Below are 26,093 nucleotides of genomic sequence, written 5' to 3'. Positions count from 1 at the left end.
GTAGCTCCAGATCACCACTGTAAATGGGAAGGCAGAGTGCAGGAGTTGGCTGTCTGTTGCTTGCTCTGAACACTACACTTTGCCTCTGCCTCCTGGGATTTTCTACCCTTCTTCTAACCTCTGTACCTTTCATTTATCCCTTCTATTAGAGTCAAATTGATCTTGCACACATCCCTTCTGTTTTCTCACGCTCGTTGTTGTAAACTATTTCTATCAGAAATGTAAACTTGGGAAAGAAAGATTACCAAACACATTATTTTTAGTAAAGAAATAAGTCCCCTATCTCTTTAAGCTTCATGCACCAATAATTCTTTCTTGTGTCCCACATTTGGTTCTTGGCAGGTTGAGAGAGGTTTCTGCCTGCTGCCGTTTAACAGAGGGAAGAGGCTAACAATTGCTATTTGTATCTGAAACGCTTCTGTTCTGCAGCAACTTCACATGCTGCTTTAGGATGCTGATAAATTAGTAAAAGACTGAAGTGTCAAGGGAGAGATGAAACAGCTTATGTTAGTTTAGAGCTCGACCCTGGAAAGTGATGAACGTCTGACCTCATTTCAGCAAACAGCTTAAGTGCATGCTTAATTTTAAGTGTTTTTACCTTCTCCCAGATTTTATTCAACATTCCCTGCTTTAAGTACACTCACATTTCTGCTAGACAGGTAACTACTGCCCTACACCTTCAGGGTTTCACTCCTGGTAGGTCACTGGTTGCAGCTAGAGCAACAATATTTATGTCTTGTGCTTGATTCAGAGGTGGAATAGCTGGAAGTTAGCTCCTGCCCATGGAGCAGCTTTAGTTCTTTAGCTGTTCTCTGCAAATGCTGGCCAGCAATCCAACCAAGCTGAGAACATCTCTTGTGTGTCAGGGAAACATGGAATGTGGATGGAAAGGGACAGGGAAGCCAATCTGTCAGTTTGATAAGTCTGTAAGTTTGTTAAGTACAAATTTTGTTTGTTAATACAAAGTTCTGTGGATAAACCTGAGCCCTGGGAAAACAGAAATTGGCCACTTCTGCCCTGGGGGTCTTTGTGGCTCAAGCTGCAAAGGAGTCAGCGATGGAAATACAGTTCTGCAATTGCTGTAACTTTCTGATCAGTGTCTAAATTTGCACTTATTCTTTGCCCACTTTACTTTGAAAAGTGTGTGAACACTTAGACCTGAGGGATATTCATCAGCTGAGATGCTTTTGGGTGAGAAAAGGCAAGGAAAGGGGATGAGAAATTCCTCTCCTAAAGTACTAATACAGTTTAAAAATGTACTTCAACTTTTCCAAGTTGTTCATGCTGAAAGAAATAAAAGAAATAATGATTGGGTGATATGAATGTTTTAGTTTTAAGAGCACCAAGGGGACACATTTCCAAATTTCCATTTGAAACTGCTTAGAGGTATTTTTCCCCCCTTTTGATTCATCCTTCTAGCCCCTTAAGACAGCACAGTGATAAAAATATTTCTTTTGACCCTAAATGACTCGGAGGAAATAAGGCCTTTTTCTTCGCAGTTTGTCAACACTTTGCTTACAACTTGTCAGAATATTCAGTGAACCAAAAACACCCTACGTATCCTCTGTTATTAATGCAGTTCAACCAGCAGCCTAAAGGAAGCCACTTTTGTGCAAAAACTCTAATTGCTCCCTGCCTATAGCGAGGTGAGAATCACACTGGTAACAACTAGGTGCCTTATTTCAGCTCATTTGTCCCCACACTCCAGCTAATTATAAACTACTGATGTTCTTATGATGAGTATCAGAGGCAGCTTGAAAATGAAGAAGTGTGGAAGGGATGCAATCTCCACCAAGTCATAACATCAGGTGGTGCTGGACAGTGTTAACAGAGGGAATTAAACTTCATCAGACCTCACCATGAATCAACTAGCCAAGATGCCAAAGACACTGCTCTGAAATCCAGGACCTACAGAGGCTAGGTTCAGGACTCTACTTAGAAAGAGGATCCATTTAACAATGCTTGGTAGATCAGGAACTGAATTAAAAGTATCTTCTGCACGTGCGTTCTGATATGGGATGAAGAATGATATTTTGAAGACAGTCCTGCTGAATCTGGGACTGCAACGGTATCGTGCTAGGTGCTGTACAACCAGGAAGGCAGTCCATGCCCCAAAAAGCTTACAATCTAATTAGAAGACCAAGGACACCAGATGGTCAGGGACAGATGGGGGAACACGAGGGAACAGTGAGATAATACCGCTCAGCGGGCTGCGGAGCAGTGGTGTCAGCACACCAGCAGCCCTACCGTTGGCAAGATTTTGATAGCTATTGTCATAAATGAGAGTTATAAATAGGGAGGCAGGATAATGAGCTAGCTTTGTAGATGTTTGTGAGGAACTCCTCTCATTTGTGAAGTGGCAGAGATAGAATGAATATAGATGGTAATAATAATGATAAATTGCACTTTTCTGAGCTGCTTATTAAGAAAAAATATGGTGGGTGGTGAGCAGTGATTTCTATTAAACACTGCCCCTGAACTTGAAATTATTCCTACTATTATTAAATTATTGTCCAAGCCGGTCCACTTCCCCATAATTTCATTCTAAGTTACACAAAAATGCAGCTCTGCTTTCTGTCTTCCTCAGTATTTATACACCTTATATCAAAGTCCGGTAATCTCATAAGTGTTAATAGGTTTTTATCCTTGCAGTAGCTTTAGGAGATGGGGAAATGCTGTTTTTCCCATTCTGCAGAATGGGAATTGAGACACGGGGTAGATTAATGGCTTGCCCCAGATCATTTCTTAAGTGCTTCAGGAATTCAACCCAAATCTCTTAAGTCTCAGCTCAATGTTACATCTCCTTGCAGTACCCTTCCCACGCACCTTCGTGCTACTGTTCCAGAATTAGCTAAGACTTGCCACAGAGCTGCTTAGAATTATTTTTTTTTGGATTGCTCATTTTCATGTCAGAAAAATGCCAATTCATCAAAGGCAAAACACTTTGTAGAAATTTGTTGATTTAAGGGAAAAAAAGCATTTTGATAAAGTCAGCTTTTCTTTGGAACAGAATGTGTTGAGTTTTCTATTTGGAAAGGATCGGTTCAAGATTGTGTTTTGTTTTTCATTACATGTTGAGTAATATACGTTAAAAATCAAAATGAAGTGTTTTCTTAAACAGTATGTTTTGACTGAACCAAAATAAATTTTGTAATTTATGCACAAAGAAAATGTCCAAATTCATTTAATACTTCTGTTGCAAGTTGGAATAACGATTTGTAGAAACACCTGCAAACTCTGCACAATAAACTGAACAACTGAATAAGAATCTTACTGTTCCCTGCCATTTCTGCTGGAAAACTGAGACAAACAGTAATCTGAAAACTGAGTTCAAAGAGGTCTGGGTCAGAGTCCAGAAACCCTGGTTCTTGGTTTCATGCCTACTCCAATCTGTGTTCCAGGCTTGCCTTTCTAATATATTCCATTGCAACAATTTGGACCTGTAAGCAGAGACCTAGAAGGAGAAATAACAACGCCAAATCTGCCCCGAAGAGCAATAATTTAATGTTAAATTCAAAAGATCAACTGTTATCCCACACCTGACATCCTCTGAATTATTTTTATTGTTCTGAAGTTCTTTCCTGGGCAGGCACTATGCCACCATAGCCACATGGAGTGATCCCTGGGAAATGCAAGCAGACACTGCTTATTTGGTATGCCAGCAATCTGAGGGTACCTAATGATCCTTGCAACTTATGTGTCTTCCTGTTTTTCTTGCCCCTCAGAAAGGAGCACAGTTCTTGACCGAGGTTTTTGCACTTCTCAGCTCTGGCTGGAGGAGCAAAAGGGGTTAAAATCTGCACACCACTGCTTCTCCTGGTACAGCTCCTGCTGCTTGGATAATGACAACCCTGCCTGCCAAGATGAAAAGCCCCATTTAACTCGGCGCTTCCTATGGGCACCAGGTTCTGCCACCATTCACGCTGGATGATGCCAGCAGAACCAGGGGCAGCTGAAAATGGGAGGGAAAAAGGACCCGGAGTTGTTGGCTGCAAATTCTGGCCTTGAGCAGATCCGCCTCTCTTATCACACGGTGAATGAAGAATTTGCTGTGGCTGTAAAATCTCCATGAATTTAGCCACACCAGCTCCTGCAGCCACTGCCGGAGCCCATTGTGCAGCAGTCCTGCCAGGCTGAGACCTCACGAGGCTGGCATGGCTTGGGCTTTGTGGGGGAACAGAGCTGGAACTGGAACCAGCGTTAAGCTAACTGGCTACTGAAGCGATGTGATGGATGCTGTCCAGTGACTGAGAGGTGTGCTACATGAATCTCTCATTGATTTAAGGATTTAGGAAGAATTCTTTAGTCCATAGAGCCCTGGTCTGAGGCTAGTTCAGCTCTGTCTACTGTTCTGCCTCCCCATATACGGGAAGATGTATGCACATTTGTGCACAGGAGCTTAAATTCAGACTCTAAATGTGGGCTAAAATGTGTAATAGCCCCAAATAACTCCATTTTTTGGCAGTTTCTGAAATAGAAGCCAGAAATCTTGAATACTGGTCTCCTGCACCAGGCGTGCATCCATGCAGCGCCCAGCAGTAGCAGGTTCTGCTGGAAGGTCTATTGAAGTCAATGAGCCTTGGGTTGGATCTCATTGCAAAAAGATAATCAAATATCATATTAACTCTTAATTTGGAACAGCGTATTAAATTAGAAGCTCAAATTAACCTGAAACTGCATTTATATAATGAGAAGATTTAAAATCTGTGCATCACAAAGGTGGGAGAATTCCTAGCCAAAGCTGTTTTCAGCAGCTTTGAAACCCAGTGCCAACCTACCTGCAGTGCTGTGTTTAACCTATTCCATAAGCCCCAGTTCTGGGATTTTCAATGAGAAGGAAGGATGCATGGAAAATCAAGCCATCTCATACTAACTACTATTAATCTTTCAAGCACAGAAGGGTTGTTACTAGCTGGACCCCAACCAATGCCAAGAACTGAAAAATCCCAGAGGATACTGAGAATCTGCACTGGCATCTGACCATTACAAATAATAACCTCTTCCATCAGTGCATCGACACAGATTCTCCAAAAACTGAACTGAAAACTGAAGGAACTCAGTCCTCTCTAGGTTTAGATTCCAAAACCACTCAGGGCTGAGCATCTCGAATATTAAAGCAGTTTGATACCCGAGTTTCAGGCCACCTGTATCTGTGAGTTTTATTTATCTCCTTCTTTGAGATTGTTCTGCTCTGTGCTAAATCCATCTTGTGACCACCTGGAGCGTTTGAGAGTCTTGGCTGTGATGCTTGTCTGTTTAGATAGACTGTAAGTAGAGCTGGTCAAAAAATTTTGACAGAACAGCTTTTCGCAGGAAAACGTAGTTCTCTTGAAATCGAAACGTTGCATGGGAACATGTCAATTTTGACAAACTTTTTTGTGTTTAAAGTGTCAAAACAAATCATTCTGATTTTCTCTTCTCACTTCAGTTATACTGAAATGTTTCATTTTGAGGAGATAAACATGTTATTTTTATGTTGTTTCAATTAATTTGCTTTGACATTTTTATTTATTCCGCATTGTGTTGATATATGTTTAATATGTTTAAAGTATATACGGCAGAAAGTATTTTGTGGTGTTTTAGTTATTATATGTATTATCCTTACACTGTGCTGAATATTTCCCATAGCATTTTAGCACTATAGAAGCAGAGGATCTTGATGACCTCCAATAATTACTTTTGAAATTTTTTGGCCATAAGAGATTTGTGGGAGCAGGATCCTGATTCAAAATGGTGTTTTAAAAACAAAACACAAACACAAATAGCACAAATCAAAAGGCGAGAATTTCCTGAGGAAAGAGCATGTCCATTTTCCAAGCAGCTCTGTCAGCTCAGTGACTGCATAGCACAGCTCAGGTCCCCTCTGCACTTGACAAAACCAACTTTTTTGCTTGCTTTAAAAAGGCAAGAAAATTTAAATAAAGGAAAGGAAAGGAAAGGAAAGGAAAGGAAAGGAAAGGAAAGGAAAGGAAAGGAAAGGAAAGGAAAGGAAAGGAAAGGAAAGGAAAGGAAAGGAAAGGAAAGGAAAGGAAAGGAAAGGAAAGGAAAGGAAAGGAAAGGAAAGGAAAGGAAAGGAAAGGAAAGAACTTTCCCAGGGTAGAATCTGCGTGTAATGTTTTCAAGAGCATCAGGAACTTAAACATCTGAATACCGTTGACCTCCTGGGGCCTTTGGCTTCCAAGCCACTTACATACTTTTAAAAGATATATTCCACCTCCTTCTTGGAAGTCTACCTTTTCTGTTTTTTGTTTTTTGTTTTTTTTTTTTCCCCCTCTCTCTTTTAGAGCACATTTTTGCTCCTTCATGCATAGCAGAGGGGGATTGCTACCCATGAATTTCCACCACCAGGTGTGTGCAGTGGCAAAAGCACGTTGAAAAGAGAGGCAAGGCGAGCAGCAAAAGAAAAGCGAGAGTGGCCGCGCAGAGCAGAGCCTGTAATGAGGCAGCGCTATTGATTCTTCATTTCATGGATGAAAATGTCCCCAGCGGCTCCTGTGCACTCTCTGCAGCTCGATAAGAGACAGAGGGCATCAGGTCTCGGTGCTGAGGTCTCTGCTCGTGGGGCTGAAGGCGAGGGGACAGGGAGCCTGTCCCAACCAGCGGTGCACAGCACTCAGAGCACAAAGGCTGGGTGTGGAGGTGGATGGAGCAGGAGGCAGAGCTGGGCTATGCATCAGCAGCCTCTCTTTCCTTCTCCTCCCTTTCATCCCACCAAAAGGAAGTCTGAAGGGCAGCAAGGGCTGCTCCCTCCAGCCCCTTCCATGGCCAGCACCCCTCGCTGGGGTGAGATGTTTTGTGCAATGTGAACAAGCATCCCCAGCCTTTAGGAGTTTATTTGAAGTAGCAGAGGCCTTTCTGTCTGCATGCCCTCTTGGAGGGCCATGCCTCTCCTGCCAGGCACCACAGTCTGAAACCCAAGTCCCCGTACACAGCTGCTCTGAGTGTGCACCTTTGCATGCAGATTCACCCGGGTGTCTACGGCTGCTCCAGCTGGTCTGTCACTACAGATTACAGCTTCCATGCTAATGGTGAGCACGGCTGTAGTCTGAGACATACATTAAGGGATGTTTTCCCCCTCCCCACCCCACAAACGGCTCCATCCCAGCCCACGTTTCTGTGCATTCAGCCTCGCCACTGGCAAGGGAGGGGAGAAAAGTGCCTCTGTTTGTTTCCCAGTTATGCAGCAATGGAACAAGTTGGAGGCAGAAAAATATGGCTGAGGATGAAGAATTTTGAAAACTGGAGTTTAGTAACTTGAAAATTGATCTCGTCCCTTGTCACCTACACAACCAAAATATTGCAGCCCCGTCCCTTTGACAACAACAGCACACAACTGAGCACTGAACTGCCCCCCGAAGGAGTCCTCAGGGGAAATGGTTCATGATTCCAAGGCACACGGTGGAGTCTCCTTGGAGAGGAAGAATGCTCCTGCAGGGAGAGATTGCCCATCCATGCCAGACACTGGAAATCATCAGCCTTTCATTGCCAGAGGATTGAAGGCTGTTGACAGATCGAAAAGAATTGGCATGGACACTTGACCTTCCTCCATTGCCAGGAGGAAATCATTGACCAGGAAGAATAGCACATGCTCTGCTCAGCTCTGCAAGGGGAGGGAAGAGGGTCTGGAAGAGTTTGGAGCTATTTGTAAAACAAACGCTACTGCTTCAGCACAACCTGTGCAGTTGGCCAGTGCTGTCACCACTCGTGGGCATGCTGGAGGAGCGACTTACAGTTTGGCACATGTCAGGTGCCATCACAACTCCTCCTGCTCCAAGGGGACACTCAGAATGAGGGTCTGCCCAGAAGGCTTTCTGGTGAATGCTGACAGATTCACACCTTTGCGGGCTGGGAATGGGACAGAACATGGTAAAGTGCAGTTTACGGTATCGTTGGCACAGTGTCCTGCCAAAACGAGAGCCTGATCCCCTCCACCAGCACACACACACAGCTGAGTTCCCCCACTGCTTGATAGATCCCACATGCCTCTGCAGCCTCCCCAAGTGACTGTCTGACAGCAATCCAGAGCAGGCATCACATTCATTTCTCCAACAACCTGACTCGCAGGAAGATCTTTGTGCAGTCAGCTGGCCAAATCCAAATCTGCAAAACACCTCCATCACCGGTCATGATTAATTAATTCTGCTTTGACATTCCCCAGGGCACCTACCAGCTACTCAGAGCTGCTTGAGAAAGAGACACTGCTGTGGAAAAGGAATGAACAGATTTTCCTCGACTGCAGCCATGGAATTAGATAATAAATAACTAGATAGATAATTTTCTATGAGCAGTAAATCAAATGCAGAACAGGAATGTGGCTAGCTGGCTTATTCCTATGAAATCAAAGGCGTTTGGAAGGAGTTTCCAAAGAAGGGTATTTAAACTCTACTGTACTCATGAAGACATAGCCTGAAGTTATCTATCACATCTAATGCCACTGTTTATAAAGACAGCCAATTATTCTTGGACATTTTATTCTTGCTATAATATTCTTGGCCCAAAGCAGCCCAAGGAAGCTTCCTCCTAATTTACATCTCCGTTTTCTCCCTCCTTCTGCCTGGATTGCAGGCTAGACAACATCTTTGTTCCCACAACATCAACACCGTTTCCCCCACCAGCTGCTGTGTGCTTGGCCTCTATTCCTCAGGGACCTATAGGTATCTACAAGTCTAGAATGTGGATTCTTCAGTCTCTTCTCCTACCTAACCCTTAAATGTTTCTCCTCCCTAAATCACACCATTTGTCCACATCGCTCCATTAACCACACAACAGAGGCTCCAGAGACAAAAATGTTGTTCTGCAGGACTCGAGGACATCGGCAGGGGTTCCTGCAGCATCCCTGCTTCAGGTACCGACCCTGTGATGTGCGTTGTACTGAGCAGATGGCGGCCTAATCCCTGCCAGCATGCAATGCCCAGTGCGCAGAGAGCACCCGTAACCCCTGTCTGATCAAATATGCGTTTGCCTCTGATTTTACTCGAGAGCTAGAAGTCCCTGTGCACAAGCTCATCCAGACAAATCAAGTGTGAGACGGCCAGGCTTGAGTCCTGTCACAGCAGGAGGAGGAAGCTGCTGGTACCTCCTTGCCTGCACATCTCCCAGTCCTGTCTTTGCTGTCCTTTTGGCCCTTGAGGACACAGCTCCCAGCTTTCAGACCTGTTACATCCTCATCCCTAGATGTTTGCCTGGAACTCTGTGCTCCCGTTGCAGCCAGGGCTTCCATGTCCCTGCCCACCTTCCTACACAACCTCAGCCAGCTCTGAAATGTGCTCAGATCGGCCTCTTCCCCCCCTCTTCACTACTCTCCTCCTTCACCCACCTCACTCCTTCTCTAGCCCCCACAGCAGGCACAGGCAGGACACTTCATTAACACGTGCCACTTCGTTAGCCATCTTCTGCAGGAGAGGCAGAGGAGGAGAAGAGAGGAAAGTGTGCAAAAAGGGAGAGCAAGGAAAGTTGAATTAGAGGAAAAATAACAAGGAATTGAAGGTGTGAATGAGACAGTGCAGAAGAAGAAGAAGTATGAGAAAAATCTAATGGGTGAGAAAGGGACTTATAATTAATCTGCAGCCTAGTGAGAGAGCAGGGAAATAGAATTCAAGACTATAGGCTTCTCCAAAGGCTTCTATACTGATTTACTCTATGGCTCCAGACTAATATTTTTATTTTCTCTTTTATCTCCCCCTGCTCTATACCCTCTGAGTGTATGTTATTTGAGGTATGAATTGTTTTTAACTGTGGAGCACAAAAGGAAACTGCTAACATAGGCATTGAAGATGCGAGACATTATTTTTAACACGTACTAAAATCAGGCACAAAAAAGTGCTTGGGGATCGACTGACAATGCTTATTAATTCAGGTTGAATTCATTAGGTAGTTACTGTCAAAAAAAAAAACAGGATGGGAAAAATCTAAAAGACTGAATTATTCCTAAACTCATGTTTCATATTGAAATATTTATAAAGTGGACCTACAAGGAAATGTTAAAAAAAAAAAAAAAAAAAAAAATACTGAAATAGCCTAGCTCTGAAAAATATATATATATTTTTTTGTCAAATTTAAAGCCTGAAAGTTATTCTTTTTATTCTCCTTTCCGTTACACATAAAATTTTCATTCTTCCACCCCAGCTATGTTGGCATGACTAAAATTATTTTTTCCTTTATTTTTTTTTTATTCAGAACCAAACTTTAAGAAAAAAAAATCATTAATCTCTCATCTCTACCAGGAATTACGATAACTGTCAGTCAAATCTTTGTAACAACATGAGACAGCTCAGCAAGACTGAATTTCTGTGAGTTTCTTGAGCTGCTCAATTTCATAGTACCTTGTTCATTTCTAATCTAAAGTTACATTTAACAGAATTTAAAGTAAAATAGTTAGATTTACAGAAAAATAAGTCAGCAAATCCTTGTTTCCACAATGTGTGAAAAGTTCCCAGGATAAAATCTTGGAGAAACTGAATTTACTTTTTCCATTAGAAATTGTCATATTCTGCTGTTTTATATTAAAACAGTTACAGTATCCCTTTTTACCTATTCTTTTGGCTCTCCTTTTTTTTTTTTTTTTTTTAAATTATTTTATTTACTTATTTTTTTTAGGCACAGTTCTCTCTAACACATAACCAAAATAGGTCCCTACAGAAAATATATAGGTCCCTATAGAAAATTGAAACATGTACCCAAACAAAAGCATAGCTCCCTGCAACCAGCCATCCCCGAGCCAAACCACAGGAGAGTGCCCTGAACAAGACACAGACACAGAGGGACAGGAGCACCTTGTGCCGGGGATCCTGCTTCTCAGGCATCCTCTGCCATCCCCACTCCTGTGTCTGAGCTCAGGCATGGGACCCTCCTCCCAGCCACTTGCTGGCAATCTCAGTCCCCAAGGTAATTAGGGTAATTAGGGTGTTTCTACAGTGTCCATAAATTTGGCTCCCAGGTTCCTTTACTAAACAATCTTTGTACTAGTTTGCTTTTGGGTTTTCTTTGGGGGAAGAAGGCTTCCACCACCCCAAAAAGAAAACAACAGCTGTGGGTATGGTTTGCTTTATTAAAAGCAGTTGTGGGCAATATAAGCAAGCACAAACACAAACCTTTCAAAGAATTATTGTCATCTTCCACAGCCCTTCTGTACTGTCCCAGCAGCAGTTGCACTCTCAAACACTGCACATACACAGGATGGATGCAGTATGCATCCTCTACATTGTACTCCCAAAATACTGCATTATTGAGCTAGAAATCAGCCCTCACATCCTTTCAGGAGCCTGGAATTTTCAAATCACTGACAAAAATGAAATCTAGAGTACATCTAATCTCTCCTGATATTATTATTATTGTTGTTATTATTGTTGTTATTATTGTTGTTATTATTATTATTATTATTATTATTATTATTATTATTATTATTATGCTGTCCAATTCCAAATCTTCCTTACAGAGATCGGCTGTAATGTACTGCAAGCAGAGCACTGCAAACTCAGCAGAGCATGTGTTTGTCTCCAGCCCTTCGGTTCATATTCATTATGGCACCTGAGGTGGGATCATGCCCCCAGCATCAGAGAAGTGTCCCTGGTCTCTGAGACAGGGTGGGTTTGGGGACTGTCCTGTGCTGGTCTCAGGGCTCTATGGAAGAGCTGCCTCCCTTCCCCTGGAGCTTGTTGCATTAATGGGAGAGAAGATGTTGTTTTGTATTACCCTGCCATGAGCTGCAAAGGCAGAGACACAAACCCTGAGTTGTGTCCTTTGTAACACGGTGATTCCCCCCTGTGAGCAGCTTGGAGGAGCAGCAGTGAGAAAACAAAATGCTACAGGAAAACACACTGGCTGCCTTCAAACTTCAAAACAAACAAAGTAATGAGAAGCACTGCAGGAGAATCCACTGGCAGGAAGGAGTTATCAGCCTCCTTTGCTCTTCTTTTTAATGTAAGCTGCTTTATCATTAATTGCTATTTACTGCAAATGATGAAATTGGTTAAAGACTAGTATGCTGCACTGAAACAATCTTCATTCAGCTGTCTCAAAGCACAGAGTGCATGGGTGTGTATGCATGCTTGTGTGCACACACTTCCTTGGGCATGTTGTGTAAGCAAAAGCCCCGTATCTGCGTGTAGGAGAGGGAAAGAGATACAATTAATGTATTCTTCCCTTACATATTCCAGCAAAAAGCTAATTTTAGTGGTGGATTTAGGCAAGAAGAAGAGAAGTTAATCCAGGTCAGACTTATAAACACAGAACCATTTTGCTGGGGTGCTAGGGAATTAAAAGCAAGCTGGGGCTGCTTTTGCCCAGCACTGGAAATGTAAAGACTCAGCACTGCTGAACACCAGTCTTTAGGGGCTATATTTTCTGAGGACATGGGTTGCTGAACTCTTCCAAAAATCCAGATTTTTTTCCTTGTGCCAAACTTGGAGCCAAGTTCCCCGAGTGGTTTACATCCCCTGTGCAAGCCGGAGGGCTCAGAACTGCAGCTTTGACAGAAGAAATTCAGCTCCTCTGCCCATGCATTTAAAAAGCTCTTCTGGAAGATATCAGCCTAAGTGACCTGCCCAAGGTCATATATAACACGGTGGTGACAGCACCGGGATTGAACTATCTTGCGATGGCGCTGCTTTATTCACACAGTGCTGTTGCATCCCAAAACAGCCGCTGCTCCCTGTCCGCTGCTGCCTTCCACTCCTTATCGCAGTCTCCTTAGAGACACATCTGTCCTGTGCTCCGTAAACCATAATATACCCATAGTCTTTTATTCACTATCCATCACCGTGCAGTTTTATTACAGATCCCTGAGTTACCCAGCCTAGCCTACAATCTGCTTATTCCTGCCTGCCATTCTCCCTTTTCAACCCTCACCTCACCTCTCAGCCTTGGCAGTGTTTTAAGTCTTCCAGGTACTTGAAATGCAGGGACAATTCTCGTTCCCTGGGGCAAACCCAGCAGAATTTCACCAAGGCCAGTCTGCTAGTCTCTCTCTCTCTCCCTCTCTTTTCTCTATTTTTAATGCAGATGGTTGAAAATCAGAACCTAGCACTGGTCTCTGCAGTCACATTTGAACCAGCCCTTCAAGAATACTAACTCACAACTGCCATTTTAAAGCTCTGATTCCCATTCTTGCTGTCTATAAATTTTTCTTCCCCTCCCTTCTCAGCTCCCTTCATTAGAAATCAATCTTCCAATAATGCAGGTAAACTGCAATCCTACCCAACAGCTACTTTTCTGCATACATCTTTCTCATGCATTTTGCAGAATGAGAACTCCCTTGTCCATCCTTCCCCTTTCCAGCCAAGCCCGTAAGCACAGTAATCATCACACCTACAGAACACCTCGTCGGCAGGTTTGCACCTGCCTGTCACATCTCTCTGCTGTTTGCAAGCCAGGAAGCAGAGGAATCATTTTTCTCGATGTGGCAATTTGTCTCAGCATTCGCACTTGCCTTGCCAGTGAACTTTGTGTTCCTACCTGCCAGCTCTGCCTCCCTCCTGGCCCCAGCCACACATCTCCTGGAGCTTTATTCCTTCTACATTACATGCTCTCCTCACAGCCATCAGCATTTCTTCCTTCCCACCTTACTGAAGAAAACATACTTTCACTACCAGTCTCAGCCCTAGGGCAGGTGCATGGGTCAGAGTGGTCTCTGCACACCTTGCGATGCTTGTGGCCACCAGGCACTTCGGAAAGTGTCCCCTGCCAAGGCTAAGCACCCATCTATATATGATAGCCCATGTACCCTTTGCACAGATGTCTGACTTTGGCAACAGGGAAATATGGCTGATGTAAGAGAAAGGGTTTGGAGAAAGGCAGGTTCCTCCTTCCTCCCACCAGCGTGGGCCTGCTGAGGGTAGAAGATGGTGGGCAGGAGGCAGGATTGTGCCTGGCACATGGCACAAGGATGGGTCTCCATTTGGGGGACACCTTGGGACCCTCTGGTGCACAGGGGAGAGGAGATGGGACACGAAAGGGCTCCTTCACTGCTACCTCTCCCCTGTGTTGCTGCTACCAGCGCAGTTTGGTTGAGCTTTCAGTCATTCATCCCTGCCCCAGCCTTCCTCTGTCAGCTTGGGCAAATTCTTTAAGGTGACTTTTCACAAACATCCTGGAGGTTGATTTTCCAAGTGTTCAGCATACCCCACTGCAATATTTAAGGCCCTGTTTTCACAGATGTTCTGTTCCCTTACCACCGACTACTTTCAAAACCAGCTAAGGCCAAGCCCGAGCTCCTATTCCTGCAAACTGAAATGCTTCCACTGACTCTAATAGGATTTGAATTGATCCCTGAGCCTTGTGCTGCACTTCCCCTGGTAGAGAGCAGAGGTGATGGCATTCCCTGCCTCTTTTCCATCTCCACTGTCTGCACTGGAGGCCCCTGAGGGCAGGGAGCTTGCAGCTGTACAGCACCCAGCACAGGGAGACTCCAGGCCCATCAGGGCTGCGCACCATCCTGCAGATAACGGCGGCGATGGAAGAAGCTGAAATGTGCAGCTCAGGGTCACTGCAGCTGCTTATAACCACCCATTTTATGTCCTGCTTCAATATCTACTGTAATCAGTGAAATTACTTTTGTGGGAGTTGACACAGAAGAAGAGATTGTTGGATTGATATGCTGTTTGGCATTGGCAAAAACCCTTTTATAATACCTTAATCCAGCACCCAGAGAAGCAATTTGCTAATCTCTTGCTGACTTAGCTTCTAGCAGGATCGGCCATATCCAGTCATATTACCTGGCCAACCATATTATGTTCTTACTATGCAGAGAGAAAATGTCCTTCCTGACCCCAGAAGATGGTCAGCTTTTGCTTTGAAGCATGAGATCTGATTACCATTGTCCTAGATTGCAGAGCTGCAAATGCTATTAATTGCTACAAAGTTATATAGCCCTTTACACTTCAAATCCGTCCATACTTTCATCTCAGCAACTTTCTGCAGCAGGGAATTGTGTAGCTTCACTATAGGCTGAAGAAAGGAGTATTTCCTTTTAATTTGCTTGAAAAGTTGTGCCCTTTAATTTTGATGTGTCCCCTTGTTCTTGTATCATCAAAGCATTAAAACGTTTCTGATCACTTTTCATTCTAACCTTCATATACTTTTGTGCTGGAACCCAAATGTCCCTTCTTACTCCAGCTTTCCCATACTAAATAAACTATTATTTCCCCATTTAACCTGGTAATATTTGTAAAGCAATTTAAAGTATATTAATATGGTTCAATTATAATACCGCTTCTATTTTCAGTCCTTCCTTTTAATGTCTCAAGTATCCATCTAATTTGCCATCAATCTCCATTGATTCTCCTTCTGATTAGATGTTAGTCTTTATAATATCCCAGGGAATGTTTCTTCTGCCTTCCTGACCAGCATTTTGGAAGAAAGAAACTGAATTCCAGTGGATCACAAACATGATTCACTCTGCATTCAGCGTGTGTATGGATTTGCAGTTGCTTAGACTTTGATCTTGCAGTCAGGTTTCATTACATCCATTGGACTGTAATAAGGAATTTATCTATGAAATTCAGACCACAGGATTGGGCCCACTGCAGATATGATTGCACTGGTCTGTGACACTTGATGTCTAAAAGCAAACTTACAATCAGTATTCTTTGAGCAATATTTAAGCACTCAGTTATGTACTCTGCAATAATGGGGCCTGGAAACCATGGAGACAAGGGCATGATGTGATGTCTATGCAGTCACAGATAAGGCAGGAATGGAGAATGAGAGACAGTTATCTACTCTTTCTTGTCTAACCAGAAGTTGGAGGCACCCAAGAAAATTATGTGGTAGCTCTAAAAAAACAAATGAAATAATTCTGCACATGACCCATAATTTCTTTTCTGCAGGATGTTGTGGAAACCAAAAGCATAAGAGGGCTCCAGGAGGAATTAGCCATGCTCATACAAGCTAGACCTCCTGGTGACACTGCACACAGTTGCCATGAGACATCGGTCAGCTCTGCATGTCCCCAGCCAGCCAGCAGGTTGTCCCAGGGGTGGCAGCACTCGTCCAGGCCTCTCTGATCCCTTCAGTGTCCACCACTGACCATGATGGGACACAGAGTCAGGGCTAAATGAACCTTTCACTTCATTCAGGGTGGCAGTTCTGGTATAGCCCTTACCCTGTCATCCTGTCTCGGTGTCTTAATCAAGGGATTTTTGTTGATTTTTGATGCTTTTTCATTTGTTTGAGCATCCTGTATTTATTTTTGCCATTCTGCAGAGATATCCTGTTCCTCCACTTTCAACAAATGTTGCTTTCTCCTGCTGTTTTGGTCAGAGCACTTCTCGATTGTTCCCAGTTTTAACAAGTCCTGACCCAGCTCCATCACCAAATTGTACCACTCCTTCCTCCGTTTCACTATCAAACACCCAGAGTAACACACCGAGTTCTGATTGCTGCCTTTTGCCATTAACTTTTCTCTCCTAAGAAGCAAATACGAGGATTGATATATATATATATATATCTATAAATGCACACACACACAAAATAATTTTATACAAATATTTACAAGAACTCAAATTACTGCTAATAGTCTACTTTAAGCCAACGACATAAATATTCTTGTAGAATGTTAATGGGTGTCAATCTAACCTGCCTGGTTAGATTTATCTACTAGCTAGCTTAAAATACAGTACAGCAGCCCACCCTCATTTTCAAATACTTTCTAGTTCTCTCTAGGAGAATGGTCATGGCAGATAAAAACATTACCAGCATTCTCAGGCATAAAAGAGTGAAGCCTGGAGTTGTTTTACAGAAACAACTCAAAATTTGGACAGCATGACATAAGCAATTCTAGAAATAGCTGTTGGTCTTAAGGCTACGTTACGTGTCCCCATTGCTGCTTTATGTCCGTTCACAATTTTAGCACAAACGTTGTGCTGTCTTTGTTAGCTATCTCCTTTCTACTTCCTCAATATTTCTCAAGCATTCTTCAGGCTCACCTTGTATCTCCTACGCTCTCCCTGCTCCCTCAAAACACACCTTTGATTTTTTACTGAAAATCTCTCACAGCATGAGAAATGCCTGGAATAACACTAACATCCTCATATTCTAGGCAAGGAGGTGGCCTGAGCCAGGAGGGACCTATAGCCACATATGTACCCCAGCATATGTCTGAGGGTTTCGCTACCCGCTCACCATCTGTACCTGCTTGAAGAGCAGTCACACGCCGAAAGCAGCCAGGCTGCTCCAGCACTCGTAGCCTCACTGCTGCTTATTCCGCCGACACCAGAAGTCCAGCTGGAGAGATTCTCCCCTTCTCATCGTGGTTCTCCTGCCTGTCCTGAATTTGGCCTGCTCCCCAGGGTCACAGTTCAGTTTCTTTTGTCCTTCCTTAGTTAGTTTTAGCTTCTTTGCACTTTTCTAATGATTGCTCTGAACTGCTGAACAAACGTCTTTTATTTATTCTTATGGTTCTGGCAGCCCTGCCTGGAATGTATTACCTGCACAAGGCAATGGTTTTAAAGCTCATCCTCCCTGTCTTCCACCCTGCTTAGCAAGTCAGCATCCACAACTGCAAGGATAAATTATCACAAAGGTCCCCAGTGTTTGCAACGTATCTGACAACCTCATGCACTACTCCAGTGGGGTAAAGAGATGGCTAAATGGGAGCAGTTTTGCTGACTCAGGACTTCAAGCCAAAATTGCGTCCAAAATCGTGATGGACACAGTGGAATCTAGAGCACAGGCCAGGTTCTAAATCATGCTCTAAATCAAACCCTAAGATAGAAATCCTTGCTCACCATGAAGCCGTTTAACTCCCCTGGCTTCCGCGGGCTGTGATGATTTACAGCAAGCAGTTCTTTGCTTTTCACAGGTACTCGCTGTACAGCACACATTCAGCTCTAATATGCATAAACGTAGACGTCCACACTGTAAGAAGTCTTGCTGTAAGGCTCCAGGCTTTAACTTCTACAAACACTGGGTGAAAAAGCACACTTTCTCCCAGGAGAGCCATAAGCCAGGTTCCAAGCATGAACGGACTGCAAGAACCCAAGCTACTCTGTGGCATCAGACCCCCTTACTCTGCTGGAAATCTGTCCGTACAGGGGAATAGGAGTGTGAGTGGTCCCTCTGCTATTTATTTTTTTCCTTTACAACAAAAAGCCCTGGAGCAAAATTCTGGATCTGTTCTTGAGAACCTCTTGTAGCTTCATTTGTATCATTGCCTGGTGTGTATCAGTGCAGAGCTTGTTTTGTTTTATTTTTTTTTAATGTTGGGAAGGAAAGATGTCGCTGCAATGGCATTACTCTGTTAAACAGAGCCCACTGCTAATGCATACAGAAAATTTGTTCTAGGCCTTGAAAGCCGTACTGGTGCTCCTGGCACCTGAAGTTCTGCCTCTGCCCAGCCTTTCTGTCACCAACACAAACAGTAATAATAACAATGCATACAACATTAACAATACAAACACCACGCCAGCATGCACCTGGCAAAGGCTAGTCACTGTCCTCCCCTGGAGGCCATCTGGAGCTGGGTTAGATGCTCTGCTCTGATCAGCTTCTGCGGCTCTGCCTTACTCATAGCCCTACTGCCAGGGGAAAAGCGCTCCAGCAGGGATAAAACTGGTTGTTTTTATGAAGTAGGAGAGGGGAATTATTTGTGTGAGAGTCGAAGCATTGCAGCTCCTGTGTCAACACCTTGAGACGTGCCATCAGCTGAGCCGCAGGGGCCTCAGTGCCACCACGGTCCCTGCTCGTAGCCAGCGCCGAGTGGACCTGTCAGGGGACGTGGCAGCAGCACTGCGGTAGGTATGTATGCTCTGCCAGCTGCACCTTGTGGGCTTCTATGAAATGGGTTGCAGCAGATGACTCCGGGAGAACAAATAACAAAAATAAATAAGAATCTTTCTCTTGTTCCTGTGATGCTGCTCACAGGCCTTCCTGCCTCCCGGCTGCATGAAAGCAGTGTGCTGAGCAGAGGGCTGCAAAGGTGTGGGCATGTTGTAAGGATCCCTGGCCCAAGCACTGAGCGAATCCAGGGCCTGACCCTCAGCCACTTTTCCAAATGACATGATTATGCCAGTTTATGCCGCCTTCATTTAGGGTCTGATCCAGCATTGCCAAAGTAAACTTGAGTCTTTCGCTTGTCTTCAGCTCTGTCTAAATCAGCTGCTCCGCTGATTTCTGCTTTTTCTCCCATCCCTCCCACTAGTCCCAGCATTTTTTTCTCTCCTGAAATGGTGCTATTCAGCCCCTCATGCCAGCAACAGCTGTCCTGTGCCTACTCCCAAACCACGCTGAACATCACCCGATCTATCTAGTCCAACTCTGCCCATGCTCGGCTCTCTCTGGACAGAGGAATCCAGGAGATACATACAGTTTCCTTCCCCAGGCCTACCTGTTTGATAATGTTTCCCTTTCCCACACCAATTACAAGCTGCAGCCCTCCTGGACGTGGCAGCATGGCACTGCACTGCAAAACCTCCCGGGGCACCCAAAAGACTGCCTGGCTGCCCCCCATAGCCAGGAGGAGATGCTCTGCCCTGACTCAGCACCAACGCTAAGCCAGTCTCCTATCCTGCCCCAGGCAGCAGCCATCTTCCAGGCACAAGGAAAAAGCAGAGGATTGGACCATGGGTTTATTTAGAAGCTGGGTCTCTCCGTGCATGGACATTCTCCCTTTTGGGGAAGCTGCTCTTGTGTGGCCTGGAAGGAAATGGGCCAAGGTCCTTACGGTTGTAAAAATCTCGTGATACTTTTTGAGAGAGGGATGGTGTAAATCAAAGCGCAGGGCACCAGCCACCTAACTCTGGGTAATTTATATTCTGCCTCGCTAAGTTCATCTCTGCACTTTCAATGCATGAAGCGATTTTTCACTTCCCCTGTAGTATTTGCTGGCACGGAAAAGCTGCTGGGCTCTGTCCCAGAAGTAGCTGCATTTCATCACCGGGCCAAAGCCTCCTGCGCGCATCGGGCCAGATCCTGGGCAGGATTCCCGCACCCACCAGCGGGGCTCTGCCGCCTTGCAGCGGGAAGGATCCGGCCCCAACCCATTCAGCTGCACCTGGCCTCCTCGGAGAAGAGAGCCCTGTTGTTATTTATCCCTCTCTCCCCCCCCCCACCCCCCCGGTCCCCGGAGCGTTATCAGCGCTTGGCTCCCTCTCCGCGGGGCCGGGGCAAGCAGGGGGGAGGTGGGAGCTCTCCCCCCCCCCAGCTCGGCTCGGCTCGGCTCGGCTCGGGTGGGCTGCGTGGAGCCACAGCGCCCCCTCCCGGGACAAGGCGCCGCCGCCCGCCCGGCGGCTCCGCGGAGCTGCGCGGCTGCGGAGTGGGTCCCGATCGCGGGGGGACGGGGACCGGGGGGTGGGTGTCCCCGCTTGGTTCTCCGCACGAAGCGGCATGATGCTCTGTGCCTAGCTGATTTTCATCCTCGTTTCCAAGCTTACGGGATTTTCATCCTTGTTTTCGAGCTTTGGAGATATACATACATACATACATACATATATATATATATATTTTATTTTTCATTTTTTTCTGAACCTTCCTGCGTCAGCTGCTCACACCGTGCTGACACCGAGCCCTGGGCAGACTCTAGAAATCCACATCCATCCATTTCTGGGGGGTGGGCAGGGAGCCAGCGCGAACGCACTGGTTCCTGACCGGAGCCAGTTTCTGCAGCGCTTTCCTGAGCAATGCACTCAGCGCAGGCACCGGGACTTCTGCCTGAGCAAAGACAGAGGGATTTGGCTTTGAAGTATTTCTGTTACACAGACAACAGCGATTATGGTCTGCTGGCAGACCCGCTCCCTTGTAGTGGTTAGCATCAGCCTTACGCATACTTCCAACGTAGTAAACAGTGAAGGTGAGGAGGGAACAGAGCTATGCTCTCCATCACCTCTTTTGGGATACCTTTTTACCCACAGCGAGCCAATTCACCATATGTTCCTCCCCTTCAAAGTTTTAACGTGGACTCTAGTCAGCCCCATTCCATTCCTGCTCTCGGAGAACAGCATAGCCTCCTTCCTAGGCCCAATGGAAAGAGGGGAAGGGGAGGAAGGTCAGAGGGGGGTGCTGGTTAAATACCTCTAATGCCAGTGACATCATCTCCCCCGTGTGTACTACGCCAGTTCTGACCAGAGGAGCTTGCAAAGGCAGATTCGTGTTTGTACTCTAAGGGTGGGAAGGTTTTTGCTCTGAACCTGGGTACGGCTGAAGTGGAGCCTGAGCTGTGTATATTTAGCTATAGATGCATATGCAGTTTTGTTCACACACACACTCAGATGTGGAAAAAGCAAACGTGACTCCAGCACAGCACTTCATGTTCTCACAGACTGGTCCTTGATCAGAGAGGGTATGACAGGTATGGGATTGCCACTGCTCCCCCCAGCCATTCCCTGGTCCCCTGGCTGCTGCCTTTCCAGTAGCAAAATCATTACTGAGTTCGAGGGAACATGCAAAGAGCAGTAAAAAAAAAGCAGACTCACAAAACGCCTTTTCTGCTGTGTGGCAAAGGGCTTTGGAGTCAGACAAACCCCAAATCAATGCCTGGAACCAACTATGAAGGAGAAGCCTAAGATTAAGGCACAAACCACCTAACAAGAGACTTGCAAAGAAGACAGCGTGTGCATGCTCGTGTGAATGTCTGAATCCTTGATTCACATAAAGAGAATATCAATGCAGTCCTGCACATTACGGTGCCTGTTTGCGTGGAGATCAGGACTGTGTGTCTGCACGCAGGGGAGCTGCGGGGCTGTGTAGCTTCCATGGGAGAGCAAGATTGAGCTGCTGGGCTTCAGCACGGGGTTTAAGCATGTGTTTAAGCGTGCCGGCTGTACGAGTTCAGCAACGTGTGCTTTATGTGCTTAGCGTGTACATGCGTGCAAGGAAAACGCGACTGCTTCTCTATGTGCTGTGTGGGAGGGAGAGAGCCTGGGTTTGTCTGTCTGTCACTCACAAGCAGATCTGATCAATCTTTTTCCCTTTTAAGGAACAGGAAAATTATATTCTCTTATATTTCTTGCGCCAAAGCATCGTCTCCTTGTTACTTGCTGTCTCTTCCTCTCACTAACCCTCGAATACTTCTCCACAACTCTCAGGAAAGCAGCTTAACTGCCATTAACAAATGATTATTATGCACCCAGATGAACAGCCAGAGTAAAGCACGAAGGATCCTTCTGTCCTATCTAGTGCAGATGTCACTCACAAGGCTAAAGCCACACGTTGAGATTGCCAGCGTTTCATCTGCTGCTTGTTTCTCTCCATGAAAAGGAGACTGCATCTAAGAAGTGACCCCCTCCTCCTTTCCCTACTCCCAAGCAGAAGCACGGAGGGACTCTCCGAAGCCAAAACACACACTCACACCTAAACCCACCTCTCTTTGGGTCATTGCTGTGTCTTTAGACCTGGGCTGTGCCAGACCTCAGGGTTGATGCAATGGCGTGGAGATGCCCTGCGTCCCCCTATTCCCCATGGGCTGCAAAAGGCAAAGTTACGCTCGGCAGAAGCCTTACAAGCAGCGCTGAGAGCCGAGCTGGGGGAAACCAGGCTCCTGCGCTGTGGGATGTGTCCCCCCCCGCCATCGCTGCCCTCCCCCGGCTCTGTCGCTGTCTCCCCGTGCCCACCAGAAGTCGAGGCAATCAGCCCAGTGTGGGATTCAAGGCGACAGACTTTCCTTTTCCTCCGCGATTTGCTTGTCACTTGCTAAAGCGGAGCGGCGGATTAAGTGGAGATGACACCATCTCCTTGGGGACGGTCCCCCCCCCCCCGCTCCGGGCTGTCTCGATACTCCGGAATACAGATGGAGGCTGGCTGCATCCCACCCCCAGCTCAACCAGCCGGGGCTGAGCCCCCACCGCCAGCATCCTCCAGGGGCCTCATCCTTTTCCAGCCCTCCCAGTCCTCCCAGTGCCGGCCAAGCTCATCCTCACGCACACCCCATCACCAACCGGGCTGCAGGACTTCTCCCAGCCGGTGTCCCCCCCCCGGGAACTCCGTGTTCCCCGAGCCGGCAGGGGGGGGACACAAAAGGGTGCGGGGCTGGGGGAGAGGTGCCACGGGCGTTACACAACGGGGGGAGCCCGCTGGGGGCCGGGGCATCCCTGCAGCCGCAGCGCAGCGCTCGCCTTACCTGCTGCTAATGTCCCTCTCTGGAGGAGATCCGGGCGCCCGTGGGTTTTATTCGGCTCGGTAGGAACTTGTGGGAGAGCTTCTCTGGCCAGCTTGCATACTGGGTGCTGGGTCGGCAATGCAGGCGTGAAAATCCTGGGTGTCTAGCAGTCCTTTTCATGCTCAGACAGAAAATCCCCCTCCTTGATCCAGATCGCGGGCATTAAGGGCAGAGGCAAAAAAAAATAAAAATAAAAAAATCCTTTTTTTTTTTTTCTTCCCTTTTTCTTTTCGCTTTTTTTTTTTTTTTTTTATTTCCTTGCCTTTTCAGCCCCCTTCCCTTATTCCTGTGCCCCCCCTCTCCTCTGCTGCTCAGTTCGTAGCCATCGGGGGAAGGAGCAGAGACAGCAGGGAGAATGGAGAGGGGGTTAGAAATAAAAATGAAAAGGGCTCCAGGAGGGAAGCGAGAGGCTGGGCTTGTCACCGGAGGAGGGGCTTGGAGAGGTCTGGAGAGGATGAATGGGGAAGAGGAGAGCAGGGAGGAGCCCCAGCCTGGCCATTTTATTCTAAGAAGTGTTTTGTACATAATTAGGGACGGGGGAGGGGCAGGCGGGGGCAGAAAGGAGGGACTCCAGCTCCGGCCAGACGGAGGCTGGGCCGTGAGAAGGGAGGCTGAGACGGGGAAGGGCCGCTGGAAGGGGCTGTGGGGGGACCGAAACTTGTCTGCCCCCCGGATTTGGCGAGGAGGCTGCAGAGCAGCGGGTTGAGATTCCGAGCGGTCCCCACCCGTTAAATCTTTTAATTTTTTCTCCCCTTTTTCTCCTCCTTCCATCCCTCCTTTATTTTCTCCTTACCGGAGCCAGGCAGCGCCGGGCCCCATCCTTTGACCAAGCGGCTGCGGGAGGCAGGGAGGGCCGGGGGGAGGTTTGGGGGGCCTGCCCCCAGCCCTGCCCCCGCCCTGGGGTGCCCACCTCCTCTCGGGGAGGGGGCGCAGGGGCCGCCCCCCACCCCTACCCCCCCGCAAACCCCGCTGCGGTTCAGCACCGCGGAGAGCGGCGGGGCTGGGGGGGCACTCAGGGGCCGGCTCGCCCCCCGGGCTGGCCTGGGGTGGTGAGCCGAGCAGTACTGAGCCGTGCTGGGCCATGCTGAGCTGTGCTGAGCCGTGCCGAGCCGTGCCGAGCCACCCCGGGAGCCTCCTGTTTCGGCTCCGCAGCTGGGTCCGCCCGGCACAGCCGGCTGAAATCCCATCGTGGGATCGGGGAAGAGCTGGGAAAGGGGTCTCCTCCTCCTCCTCCGCAGCTCTTCTCTGGTTCAGATGAACAGGACGGAGCTCTGGGATTACCCGAGTGCTTTAAAAATATATAAGAAAGGCGAGGGAGGAATGAGTTGGAGACGGGTGTGCCTCAAGGGCATCGCCCACCCAGACGAATCTCAGCAGCTCAGCAAAAGCAGCCCAGTGCAGGAAGAGCATCCAACACTCCTTGCCATTGTGCGAGGCTCCTAGACCCCTCAGACAAATCGCTGGTTGTGCTGTGCTGTCAGAAGGGAAAATATTCAGCCACCTTGAGCAAGGTATATGGGACAAGAAGGACAATGGGGCATGCCCTCTTTCTGCCCCCCCCTTCTCTGGCCTGCAAGGACAGTCTGTTCTGTCCTTCTCTCACACATTGACTGTGACTACAAGAACATTGTCTTAAGCTAAATCTTCAGCAAATCTTTTCTGAGCAGAATTAGAAGCTGTTTGGTTAAACTCCAGGCTGCTCTGATAGGGCTGAAGCTTAGCTTATCTGTTACAGTTCATCCAAAGCTTTTGAGTTTTACTTTTTTTTCCAGGCAACTGTTCAGCTGTAAAACACACTTCATGGTAAACCACCCCTGATTCTGTCACATTGGCTCATATAAAAGGCTGAAACAATTCTCACAGATCTCCCTGGTACAAGGCCACAGAGGAATGGCGTACACCACGGCAGAGAGGTTTGAGGGATCGGTTCTTATATAGACCATATATCTGCAAAGCACTTGTTTAAACAAATAAATAGTGTCTGGGGTTATCACTAGTGTGTTCTTTCATTGTTGCTCTTGGCATTTACCAGAAATGAAAGGGGGATCCTTCTGTCTTACATGAGGATGTTTGAAATCAAAGCAAAAGCTCCAGGGACAACAGCTGCAGTCACGTGGGATTTACTGATTCAATGAACAGAGCAATACTGGGTGTCATTCCTCACTGCACCTGGGAAGGCTAGCGTGTGATTAGGTCTAGCAAGATGTGGAATGATATTTCATATTCCTGTGAAGGGACACCAAAGAGAAATCAGGTGAGCCTATACTCTTCAGTCATCCAAAGGTCTCCTGAACCTAAAGAACAACCCAAATATTCTCTACAAAGTAACACCTTCTTCCAGAAAGTCAGAGCCAGGGGTGGGTGTCCTGCCCAGAAACAAGAATTCCTGTCAATATCATAAAAATATAATGATAAAAATATAAAATGAAATGAAAATAGAAGTTTTGCTCATCATTTTCTTGTCCCAGACTGTTGTCTCTCTTTCCCCCCACTTCATACACATGCTATTGCTGCCTCTTTCCCAAAAGCTTTTACTGTCTCTGTATCAAAAGAGGATTATTTGGTGCATTGAGTATTCAACATGTTCTCTTACAGTATTGTTGTGTTCAATGAGCTTTGCTCATCTGAATGGACACTCACTGCATAGTCCACTGGTTTAATTTGCTGCTTTGGAAACCTAAGCAGGTTACAGCATATTTAGCTATGTGTCTGTTCTTATGTGTCAAAGATAAGGTTTCTGGATGGCATTTTTAAAAACAAAATTATTTCACTCCAGTAGCTTTCTCTTTTGAGTCATCTCCTCTTTTTAGTCTTGGATATTTCATCTCACCTTCTCCCTGCAATGAACAAAGCCTGGATCTTCACCCCAGATCAGCAAAGCTCCATTGAACATGATTTTTTATTTTTTCCTGCCACTGAAGAGTTTTTCTGAGTTGTTAACAATTTTAGCGTGCCCAGTTCTCACTTTTTTCTCTTCTAACAAAACAATGTTTAGATTTTTTAATTA

At 46.3% G+C, this 26,093-nt stretch overlaps 1 protein-coding gene across 1 annotated transcript in view; it reads right to left on the bottom strand.

The window, feature by feature from the left end:
- Nucleotides 1-23,528, bottom strand: part of BRINP1 (BMP/retinoic acid inducible neural specific 1) — a 90,369-nt gene extending 66,841 nt beyond the window's left edge. The window contains exon 1 of the mRNA XM_084494271.1: nt 23,048-23,528. The gene's annotated coding sequence lies outside the window, so the exon portion shown is untranslated. The remainder of the gene's footprint in view (nt 1-23,047) is intronic.
- Between the last annotated feature and the right edge of the window lie 2,565 nt (nt 23,529-26,093).

Source organism: Aythya ferina (assembly GCF_964211825.1).
Source record: "Aythya ferina genome assembly, chromosome: 20".
Classification (NCBI taxonomy): domain Eukaryota; kingdom Metazoa; phylum Chordata; class Aves; order Anseriformes; family Anatidae; genus Aythya; species Aythya ferina.
The sequence above is the reverse complement of the archived record's forward strand: the minus strand, read 5'-3'. Positions and strand labels throughout refer to the sequence as shown.